This window comes from Pleurodeles waltl, unplaced genomic scaffold (assembly GCF_031143425.1).
Source record: "Pleurodeles waltl isolate 20211129_DDA unplaced genomic scaffold, aPleWal1.hap1.20221129 scaffold_69, whole genome shotgun sequence".
NCBI classification, from domain to species: Eukaryota; Metazoa; Chordata; class Amphibia; order Caudata; family Salamandridae; genus Pleurodeles; species Pleurodeles waltl.
In genome coordinates, this window is record NW_027150390.1 from 725,091 (window position 1) to 735,853 (window position 10,763).

The following is a 10,763-nucleotide window of genomic DNA, read 5'->3' on the forward strand; positions in this document are numbered from 1 at the left end:
AACTCTAGACATCACAACCCTGAGTTCAATGACTATATTGCACCAGTATCAGAGGTATTTTTGGTTTACAGACCAACATGAAAATCAGGAAAAAAGTTCTTGCAACTGCTAAGGAACTGGAGATTGAAACCAATGCAAAAGCTGCGCAGAAAAGGAGAAAGGGAAAGCAGCAGTTCAAATCATTGAAATAAGCATATATTGGCAGCAAGGGAAAAACAGCAGGGTAGAGAAAGAAAACAGCTCCACGAAATTCACAGGAGATTGATAATAGCAGGACAAAAAAAGGGAATAATAACGTTCCAAGCAGGCTCAGAAAGAAGTGCGAGGGTCCCATCTTTCGTTAATGGTCATAACTGTGCATCATTTCCTTTGAAGTGTAGGGTTGATTCTCTGACCATCTGTCTCCCTGACTTTGAGCAGAGACCGATAGTTGAGCAGTCTCTTCCCACAAAAAGCTGGCACAAGCCTGCTGTTTTCCGCTCTGGCAGCGTGGAAACGAGAGAGTGGTCCTCACAAGAAAAAAAATCAATCCATGCTAGCAGAGGATGGTTTCGATCCATCGACCTCTGGGTTATGGGCCCAGCACGCTTCCGCTGCGCCACTCTGCTTCCTGCTCAAGATGTTGTGGTTATGCAGATCAGGAGCCTTCAGAGGAGTGGCATGGGATCGCTGGAGCTATTCTGGCAGGGCTCTCACCTCATTTGCCTAAGAATGTCACAAGGCATGCTGGGTGCAGAAAATCTTCGCCTTCCCCTCTCACAGTCAGTCATAGGGGAAAGTCAAGGCCCTCTCAGTCACTAGCCATGTCACGCCTTTGTCAAGACAGAAGCACCCCCACCCGCTCCTTCTCTGTGATCCTGCGCTACCATGCTCAGGTTTTGGCCTTACCTGGGAGCCAGAGGTGCACCCGGTGAGGGCTTGCCTGGTATGAGCGTTTGGGACGTGAGTGGACTTAGGACTGGAAGTTCTGTCCATTCGAAGCAGCCAACCTTCCTGCTGCAGACAGGGACTGTTCCCTTGGGTTTCTTTCACCTTGCTCTCGGATAAATTTGGTTGTATGCTGCAGTTGCCTGTGATGACTACAAGGTGGTGCTGCTTTCAGGTAAGAGCACAAATATGCAGAAAATGTTGGGGACTTTTGCCACATTTATCGGTGGTGGGTCTCGCACATTTTTTCCAGGGGAGAGATATTGACCTGAAACACTTTTTACTGCAGAGATGCTGCAGTTCTAAAGGCTGGTCGGGCAGAAGGGCTTAGCCGTTTTATTGCCTGCCCCCCTGCAGCCCATTTATTACCAGCAGTTGTGAGTGGTGACTGCTGTTTGTAAAATATAAAAATTTCAGGACATAGAAAGTCGCAGACGGGGCTTTTAGGATGCCTGCCTATGTCTTTGTTTATTATTTATCTAATAGCTGAGTAATCTGGTCAAGATATTTCTCTTTTTTTTAACATATTGCGTTAGAATAGCTACAGCTTGCTTAATGTATAAATATTAGCACTGCGTTGGCCGGGAATCGAACCCGGGTCAACTGCTTGCAAGGCAGCTATGCTCACCACTATACCACCAACGCTCCGTTGCATATGTTTTTTTTAAACTCTAGACATCACAACCCTGAGTTCAATGACTATATTGCACCAGTATCAGAGGTATTTTTGGTTTACAGACCAACATGAAAATCAGGAAAAAAGTTCTTGCAACTGCTAAGGAACTGGAGATTGAAACCAATGCAAAAGCTGCGCAGAAAAGGAGAAAGGGAAAGCAGCAGTTCAAATCATTGAAATAAGCATATATTGGCAGCAAGGGAAAATCAGCAGGGTAGAGAAAGAAAACAGCTCCACGAAATTCACAGGAGATTGATAATAGCAGGACAAAAAAAGGGAATAATAATGTTCCAAGCAGGCTCAGAAAGAAGTGCGAGGGTCCAATCTTTCTTTAATGGTCATAACTGTGCATCATTTCCTTTGAAGTGTAGGGTTGATTCTCTGACCATCTGTCTCCCTGACTTTGAGCAGAGACCGATAGTTGAGCAGTCTCTTCCCACAAAAAGCTGGCACAAGCCTGCTGTTTTCCGCTCTGGCAGCGTGGAAACGAGAGAGTGGTCCTCACAAGAAAAAAAATCAATCCATGCTAGCAGAGGATGGTTTCGATCCATCGACCTCTGGGTTATGGGCCCAGAACGCTTCCGCTGCGCCACTCTGCTTCCTGTTCAAAATGCTGTGGTTATGCAGATCAGGAGCCTTCAGAGGAGTGGCATGGGATCGCTGGAGCTATTCTGGCAGGGCTCTCACCTCATTTGCCTAAGAATGTCACAAGGCATGCTGGGTGCAGAAAATCTTCGCCTTCCCCTCTCACAGTCAGTCATAGGGGAAAGTCAAGGCCCTCTCAGTCACTAGCCATGTCACGCCTTTGTCAAGACAGAAGCACCCCCACCCGCTCCTTCTCTGTGATCCTGCGCTACCATGCTCAGGTTTTGGCCTTACCTGGGAGCCAGAGGTGCACCCGGTGAGGGCTTGCCCGGTATGAGCGTTTGGGAGCGTTCGGGACGTGAGTGGACTTAGGACTGGAAGTTCTGTCCATTCTAAGCAGCCAACCTTCCTGCTGCAGACAGGGGCTGTTCCCTTGGGTTTCTTTCACCTTGCTCTCGGATAAATTTGGTTGTATGCTGCAGTTGCCTGCGATGACTACAAGGTGGCGCTGCTTTCAGGTAAGAGCACAAATATGCAGAAAATGTTGGGGACTTTTGCCACATTTATCGGTGGTGGGTCTCGCACATTTTTTCCAGGGAAGAGATATTGACCTGAAACACTTTTTACTGCAGAGATGCTGCAGTTCTAAAGGCTGGTCGGGCAGAAGGGCTTAGCCGTTTCATTGCCTGCCCCCCTGCAGCCCATTTATTACCAGCAGTTGTGAGTGGTGACTGCTGTTTGTAAAATATAAAAATTTCAGGACATAGAAAGTCGCAGACGGGGCTTTTGGGATGCCTGCCTATGTCTTTGTTTATTATTTATCTAATAGCTGAGTAATCTGGTCAAGATATTTCTCTTTTTTTTAACATTTTGCGTTAGAATAGCTACAGCTTGCTTAATGTATAAATATTAGCACTGCGTTGGCCGGGAATCAAACCCGGGTCAACTGCTTGAAAGGCAGCTATGCTCACCACTATACCACCAACGCTCCATGGCATATGTTTTTTTTAAACTATAGACATCACAACCCTGAGTTCAATGACTATATTGCACCAGTATCAGAGGTATTTTTGGTTTACAGACCAACATGAAAATCAGGAAAAAAGTTCTTGCAACTGCTAAGGAACTGGAGATTGAAACCAATGCAAAAGCTGCGCAGAAAAGGAGAAAGGGAAAGCAGCAGTTCAAATCATTGAAATAAGCATATATTGGCAGCAAGGGAAAAACAGCAGGGTAGAGAAAGAAAACAGCTCCACGAAATTCACAGGAGATTGATAATAGCAGGACAAAAAAAGGGAATAATAACATTCCAAGCAGGCTCAGAAAGAAGTGCGAGGGTCCCATCTTTCTTTAATGGTCATAACTGTGCATCATTTCCTTTGAAGTGTAGGGTTGATTCTCTGACCATCTGTCTCCCTGACTTTGAGCAGAGACCGATAGTTGAGCAGTCTCTTCCCACAAAAAGCTGGCACAAGCCTGCTGTTTTCCGCTCTGGCAGCGTGGAAACGAGAGAGTGGTCCTCACAAGAAAAAAAATCAATCCATGCTAGCAGAGGATGGTTTCGATCCATCGACCTCTGGGTTATGGGCCCAGCACGCTTCCGCTGCGCCACTCTGCTTCCTGTTCAAAATGCTGTGGTTATGCAGATCAGGAGCCTTTAGAGTAGTGGCATGGGATCGCTGGAGCTATTCTGGCAGGGCTCTCACCTCATATGCCTTAGAATGTCACAAGGCATGCTGGGTGCAGAAAACCTTCGCCTTCCCCTCTCACAGTCAGTCATAGGGGAAAGTCAAGGCCCTCTCAGTCACTAGCCATGTCACGCCTTTGTCAAGACAGAAGCACCCCCACCCGCTCCTTCTCTGTGATCCTGCGCTACCATGCCCAGGTTTTGGCCTTACCTGGGAGCCAGAGGTGCACCCAGTGAGGGCTTGCCCGGTATGAGCGTTTGGGAGCGTTCGGGACGTGAGTGGACTTAGGACTGGAAGTTCTGTCCATTCGAAGCAGCCAACCTTCCTGGTGCAGACAGGGGCTGTTCCCTTGGGTTTCTTTCACCTTGCTCTCGGATAAATTTGGTTGTATGCTGCAGTTGCCTGCGATGACTAAAAGGTGGCGCTGCTTTCAGGTAAGAGCACAAATATGCAGAAAATGTTGGGGACTTTTGCCACATTTATCGGTGGTGGGTCTCGCACATTTTTTCCAGGGGAGAGATATTGACCTGAAACACTTTTTACTGCAGAGATGCTGCAGTTCTAAAGGCTGGTCGGGCAGAAGGGCTTAGACGTTTCATTGCCTGCCCCCCTGCAGCCCATTTATTACCAGCAGTTGTGAGTGGTGACTGCTGTATGTAAAATATAAAAATTTCAGGACATAGAAAGTCGCAGACGGAGCTTTTGGGATGCCTGCCTATGTCTTTGTTTATTATTTATCTAATAGCTGAGTAATCTGGTCAAGATATTTCTCTTTTTTTTAACATATTGCGTTAGAATAGCTACAGCTTGCTTAAAGTATAAATATTAGCACTGCGTTGGCCGGGAATCGAACCCGGGTCAACTGCTTGGAATGCAGCAATGCTCACCACTATACCACCAACGCTCCATGGCATATGTTTTTTTTAAACTCTAGACATCACAACCCTGAGTTCAATGACTATATTGCACCAGTATCAGAGGTATTTTTGGTTTACAGACCAACATGAAAATCAGTAAAAAAGTTCTTGCAACTGCTAAGGAACTGGAGATTGAAACCAATGCAAAAGCTGGGCAGAAAAGGAGAAACGGAAAGCAGCAGTTCAAATCATTGAAATAAGCATATATTGGCAGCAAGGGAAAAACAGCAGCGTAGAGAAAGAAAACAGCTCCACGAAATTCACAGGAGATTGATAATAGCAGGACAAAAAAAGGGAATAATAACGTTCCAAGCAGGCTCAGAAAGAAGTGCGAGGGTCCCATCTTTCGTTAATGGTCATAACTGTGCATCATTTCCTTTGAAGTGTAGGGTTGATTCTCTGACCATCTGTCTCCCTGACTTTGAGCAGAGACCGATAGTTGAGCAGTCTCTTCCCACAAAAAGCTGGCACAAGCCTGCTGTTTTACGCTCTGGCAGCGTGGAAACGAGAGAGTGGTCCTCACAAGAAAAAAAATCAATCCATGCTAGCAGAGGATGGTTTCGATTCATCGACCTCTGGGTTATGGGCCCAGCACGCTTCCGCTGGGCCACTCTGCTTCCTGCTCAAAATGCTGTGGTTATGCAGATCAGGAGCCTTCAGAGGAGTGGCATGGGATCGCTGGAGCTATTCTGGCAGGGCTCTCACCTCATTTGCCTAAGAATGTCACAAGGCATGCTGGGTGCAGAAAATCTTCGCCTTCCCCTCTCACAGTCAGTCATAGGGGAAAGTCAAGGCCCTCTCAGTCACTAGCCATGTCACGCCTTTGTCAAGACAGAAGCACCCCCACCCGCTCCTTCTCTGTGATCCTGCGCTACCTTGCTCAGGTTTTGGCCTTACCTGGGAGCCAGAGGTGCACCCGGTGAGGGCTTGCCCGGTATGAGCGTTCGGGACGTGAGTGGACTTAGGACTGGAAGTTCTGTCCATTCGAAGCAGCCAACCTTCCTGCTGCAGACAGGGGCTGTTCCCTTGGGTTTCTTTCACCTTGCTCTCGGATAAATTTGGTTGTGTGCTGCAGTTGCCTGCGATGACTACAAGGTGGCGCTGCTTTCAGGTAAGAGCACAAATATGCAGAAAATGTTGGGGACTTTTGTCACATTTATCGGTGGTGGGTCTCGCACATTTTTTCCAGGGGAGAGATATTGACCTGAAACACTTTTTACTGCAGAGATGCTGCAGTTCTAAAGGCTGGTCGGGCAGAAGGGCTTAGCCGTTTCATTGCCTGCCCCCCTGCAGCCCATTTATTACCAGCAGTTGTGAGTGGTGACTGCTGTTTGTAAAATATAAAAATTTCAGAACATAGAAAGTCGCAGACGGGGCTTTTGGGATGCCTGCCTATGTCTTTGTTTATTATTTATCTAGTAGCTGAGTAATCTGGTCAAGATATTTCTCTTTTTTTTAACATATTGCGTTAGAATAGCTACAGCTTGCTTAATGTATAAATATTAGCGCTGCGTTGGCCGGGAATCAAACCCGGGTCAACTGCTTGGAAGGCAGCTATGCTCACCACTATACCACCAACGCTCCATGGCATATGTTTTTTTTAAACTCTAGACATCACAACCCTGAGTTCAATGACTATATTGCACCAGTATCAGAGGTATTTTTGGTTTACAGACCAACATGAAAATCAGGAAAAAAGTTCTTGCAACTGCTAAGGAACTGGAGATTGAAACCAATGCAAAAGCTGCGCAGAAAAGGAGAAAGGGAAAGCAGCAGTTCAAATCATTGAAATAAGCATATATTGGCAGCAAGGGAAAAACAGCAGGGTAGAGAAAGAAAACAGCTCCACGAAATTCACAGGAGATTGATAATAGCAGGACAAAAAAAGGGAATAATAACGTTCCAAGCAGGCTCAGAAAGAAGTGCGAGGGTCCCATCTTTCTTTAATGGTCATAACTGTGCATCATTTCCTTTGAAGTGTAGGGTTGATTCTCTGACCATCTGTCTCCCTGACTTTGAGCAGAGACCGATAGTTGAGCAGTCTCTTCCCACAAAAAGCTGGCACAAGCCTGCTGTTTTCCGCTCTGGCAGCGTGGAAACGAGAGAGTGGTCCTCACAAGAAAAAAAATCAATCCATGCTAGCAGAGGATGGTTTCGATCCATCGACCTCTGGGTTATGGGCCCAGTACGCTTCCGCTGCGCCACTCTGCTTCCTGTTCAAAATGCTGTGGTTATGCAGATCAGGAGCCTTCAGAGGAGTGGCATGGGATCGCTGGAGCTATTCTGGCAGGGCTCTCACCTCATTTGCCTAAGAATGTCACAAGGCATGCTGGGTGCAGAAATTCTTCGCCTTCCCCTCTCACAGTCAGTCATAGGGGAAAGTCAAGGCCCTCTCAGTCACTAGCCATGTCACGCCTTTGTCAAGACAGAAGCACCCCCACCCGCTCCTTCTCTGTGATCCTGCGCTACCATGCTCAGGTTTTGGCCTTACCTGGGAGCCAGAGGTGCACCCAGTGAGGGCTTGCCCGGTATGAGTGTTCGGGACGTGAGTGGACTTAGGACTGGAAGTTCTGTTCATTCGAAGCAGCCAACCTTCCTGCTGCAGACAGGGGCTGTTCCCTTGGGTTTCTTTCACCTTGCTCTCGGATAAATTTGGTTGTATGCTGCAGTTGCCTGCTATGACTACAAGGTGGCGCTGCTTTCAGGTAAGAGCACAAATATGCAGAAAATGTTGGGGACTTTTGCCACATTTATCGGTGGTGGGTCTCGCACATTTTTTCCAGGGGAGAGATATTGACCTGAAACACTTTTTACTGCAGAGATGCTGCAGTTCTAAAGGCTGGTCGGGCAGAAGGGCTTAGCCGTTTCATTGCCTGCCCCCCTGCAGCCCATTTATTACCAGCAGTTGTGAGTGGTGACTGCTGTTTGTAAAATATAAAAATTTCAGGACATAGAAAGTCGCAGACGGGGCTTTTGGGATGCCTGCCTATGTCTTTGTTTATTATTTATCTAATAGCTGAGTAATCTGGTCAAGATATTTCTCTTTTTTTTAACATATTGCGTTAGAATAGCTACAGCTTGCTTAATGTATAAATATTAGCACTGCGTTGGCCAGGAATCGAACCCGGGTCAACTGCTTGGAAGGCAGCTATGCTCACCACTATACCACCAACGCTCCGTGGCATATGTTTTTTTTAAACTCTAGACATCACAACCCTGAGTTCAATGACTATATTGCACCAGTATCAGAGGTATTTTTGGTTTACAGACCAACATGAAAATCAGGAAAAAAGTTCTTGCAACTGCTAAGGAACTGGAGATTGAAACCAATGCAAAAGCTGCGCAGAAAAGGAGAAAGGGAAAGCAGCAGTTCAAATCATTGAAATAAGCATATATTGGCAGCAAGGGAAAAACAGCAGGGTAGAGAAAGAAAACAGCTCCACGAAATTCACAGGAGATTGATAATAGCAGGACAAAAAAAGGGAATAATAACGTTCCAAGCAGGCTCAGAAAGAAGTGCGAGGGTCCCATCTTTCGTTAATGGTCATAACTGTGCATCATTTCCTTTGAAGTGTAGGGTTGATTCTCTGACCATCTGTCTCCCTGACTTTGAGCAGAGACCGATAGTTGAGCAGTCTCTTCCCACAAAAAGCTGGCACAAGCCTGCTGTTTTCCGCTCTGGCAGCGTGGAAACGAGAGAGTGGTCCTCACAAGAAAAAAAATCAATCCATGCTAGCAGAGGATGGTTTCGATCCATCGACCTCTGGGTTATGGGCCCAGCACGCTTCCGCTGCGCCACTCTGCTTCCTGCTCAAAATGCTGTGGTTATGCAGATCAGGAGCCTTCAGAGGAGTGGCATGGGATCGCTGGAGCTATTCTGGCAGGGCTCTCACCTCATTTGCCTAAGAATGTCACAAGGCATGCTGGGTGCAGAAAATCTTCGCCTTCCCCTCTCACAGTCAGTCATAGGGGAAAGTCAAGACCCTCTCAGTCACTAGCCATGTCACGCCTTTGTCAAGACAGAAGCACCCCCACCCGCTCCTTCTCTGTGATCCTGCGCTACCATGCTCAGGTTTTGGCCTTACCTGGGAGCCAGAGGTGCACCCAGTGAGGGCTTGCCTGGTATGAGCGTTTGGGAGCGTTCGGGACGTGAGTGGACTTAGGACTGGAAGTTCTGTCCATTCGAAACAGCCAACCTTCCTGGTGCAGACAGGGGCTGTTCCCTTGGGTTTCTTTCACCTTGCTCTCGGATAAATTTGGTTGTATGCTGCAGTTGCCTGCGATGACTAAAAGGTGGCGCTGCTTTCAGGTAAGAGCACAAATATGCAGAAAATGTTGGGGACTTTTGCCACATTTATCGGTGGTGGGTCTCGCACATTTTTTCCAGGGGAGAGATATTGACCTGAAACACTTTTTACTGCAGAGATGCTGCAGTTCTAAAGGCTGGTCGGGCAGAAGGGCTTAGACGTTTCATTGCCTGCCCCCCTGCAGCCCATTTATTACCAGCAGTTGTGAGTGGTGACTGCTGTATGTAAAATATAAAAATTTCAGGACATAGAAAGTCGCAGACGGAGCTTTTGGGATGCCTGCCTATGTCTTTGTTTATTATTTATCTAATAGCTGAGTAATCTGGTCAAGATATTTCTCTTTTTTGTAACATATTGCGTTAGAATAGCTACAGCTTGCTTAATGTATAAATATTAGCACTGCGTTGGCCGGGAATCGAACCCTGGTCAACTGCTTGGAATGCAGCAATGCTCACCACTATACCACCAACGCTCCATGGCATATGTTTTTTTTAAACTCTAGACATCACAACCCTGAGTTCAATGACTATATTGCACCAGTATCAGAGGTATTTTTGGTTTACAGACCAACATGAAAATCAGTAAAAAAGTTCTTGCAACTGCTAAGGAACTGGAGATTGAAACCAATGCAAAAGCTGGGCAGAAAAGGAGAAACGGAAAGCAGCAGTTCAAATCATTGAAATAAGCATATATTGGCAGCAAGGGAAAAACAGCAGGGTAGAGAAAGAAAACAGCTCCACGAAATTCACAGGAGATTGATAATAGCAGGACAAAAAAAGGGAATAATAACGTTCCAAGCAGGCTCAGAAAGAAGTGCGAGGGTCCCATCTTTCGTTAATGGTCATAACTGTGCATCATTTCCTTTGAAGTGTAGGGTTGATTCTCTGACCATCTGTCTCCCTGACTTTGAGCAGAGACCGATAGTTGAGCAGTCTCTTCCCACAAAAAGCTGGCACAAGCCTGCTGTTTTCCGCTCTGGCAGCGTGGAAACGAGAGAGTGGTCCTCACAAGAAAAAAAATCAATCCATGCTAGCAGAGGATGGTTTCGATCCATCGACCTCTGGGTTATGGGCCCAGCACGCTTCCGCTGGGCCACTCTCCTTCCTGCTCAAAATGCTGTGGTTATGCAGATCAGGAGCCTTCAGAGGAGTGGCATGGGATCGCTGGAGCTATTCTGGCAGGGCTCTCACCTCATTTGCCTAAGAATGTCACAAGGCATGCTGGGTGCAGAAAATCTTCGCCTTCCCCTCTCACAGTCAGTCATAGGGGAAAGTCAAGGCCCTCTCAGTCACTAGCCATGTCACGCCTTTGTCAAGACAGAAGCACCCCCACCCGCTCCTTCTCTGTGATCCTGCGCTACCTTGCTCAGGTTTTGGCCTTACCTGGGAGCCAGAGGTGCACCCGGTGAGGGCTTGCCCGGTATGAGCGTTCGGGACGTGAGTGGACTTAGGACTGGAAGTTCTGTCCATTCGAAGCAGCCAACTTTCCTGCTGCAGACAGGGGCTGTTCCCTTGGGTTTCTTTCACCTTGCTCTCGGATAAATTTGGTTGTGTGCTGCAGTTGCCTGCGATGACTACAAGGTGGCGCTGCTTTCAGGTAAGAGCACAAATATGCAGAAAATGTTGGGGACTTTTGTCACATTTATCGGTGGTGGGTCTCGCAC

General features: G+C 47.1%; 3 non-coding genes across 3 annotated transcripts; all 3 read right to left on the reverse strand.

The window, feature by feature from the left end:
• Positions 1-1,500: 1,500 nt before the first annotated feature.
• TRNAA-UGC (transfer RNA alanine (anticodon UGC)) lies at positions 1,501-1,572 on the reverse strand. Its single transcript has one exon. It is a non-coding gene; the product is annotated as a tRNA-Ala (tRNA).
• Positions 1,573-3,104: 1,532 nt separating this feature from the next.
• TRNAE-UUC (transfer RNA glutamic acid (anticodon UUC)) lies at positions 3,105-3,176 on the reverse strand. Its single transcript has one exon. It is a non-coding gene; the product is annotated as a tRNA-Glu (tRNA).
• A 3,126-nt stretch (positions 3,177-6,302) lies between these two features.
• Positions 6,303-6,374, reverse strand: TRNAG-UCC (transfer RNA glycine (anticodon UCC)). The gene has a single exon. It is a non-coding gene; the product is annotated as a tRNA-Gly (tRNA).
• Positions 6,375-10,763: the final 4,389 nt, after the last annotated feature.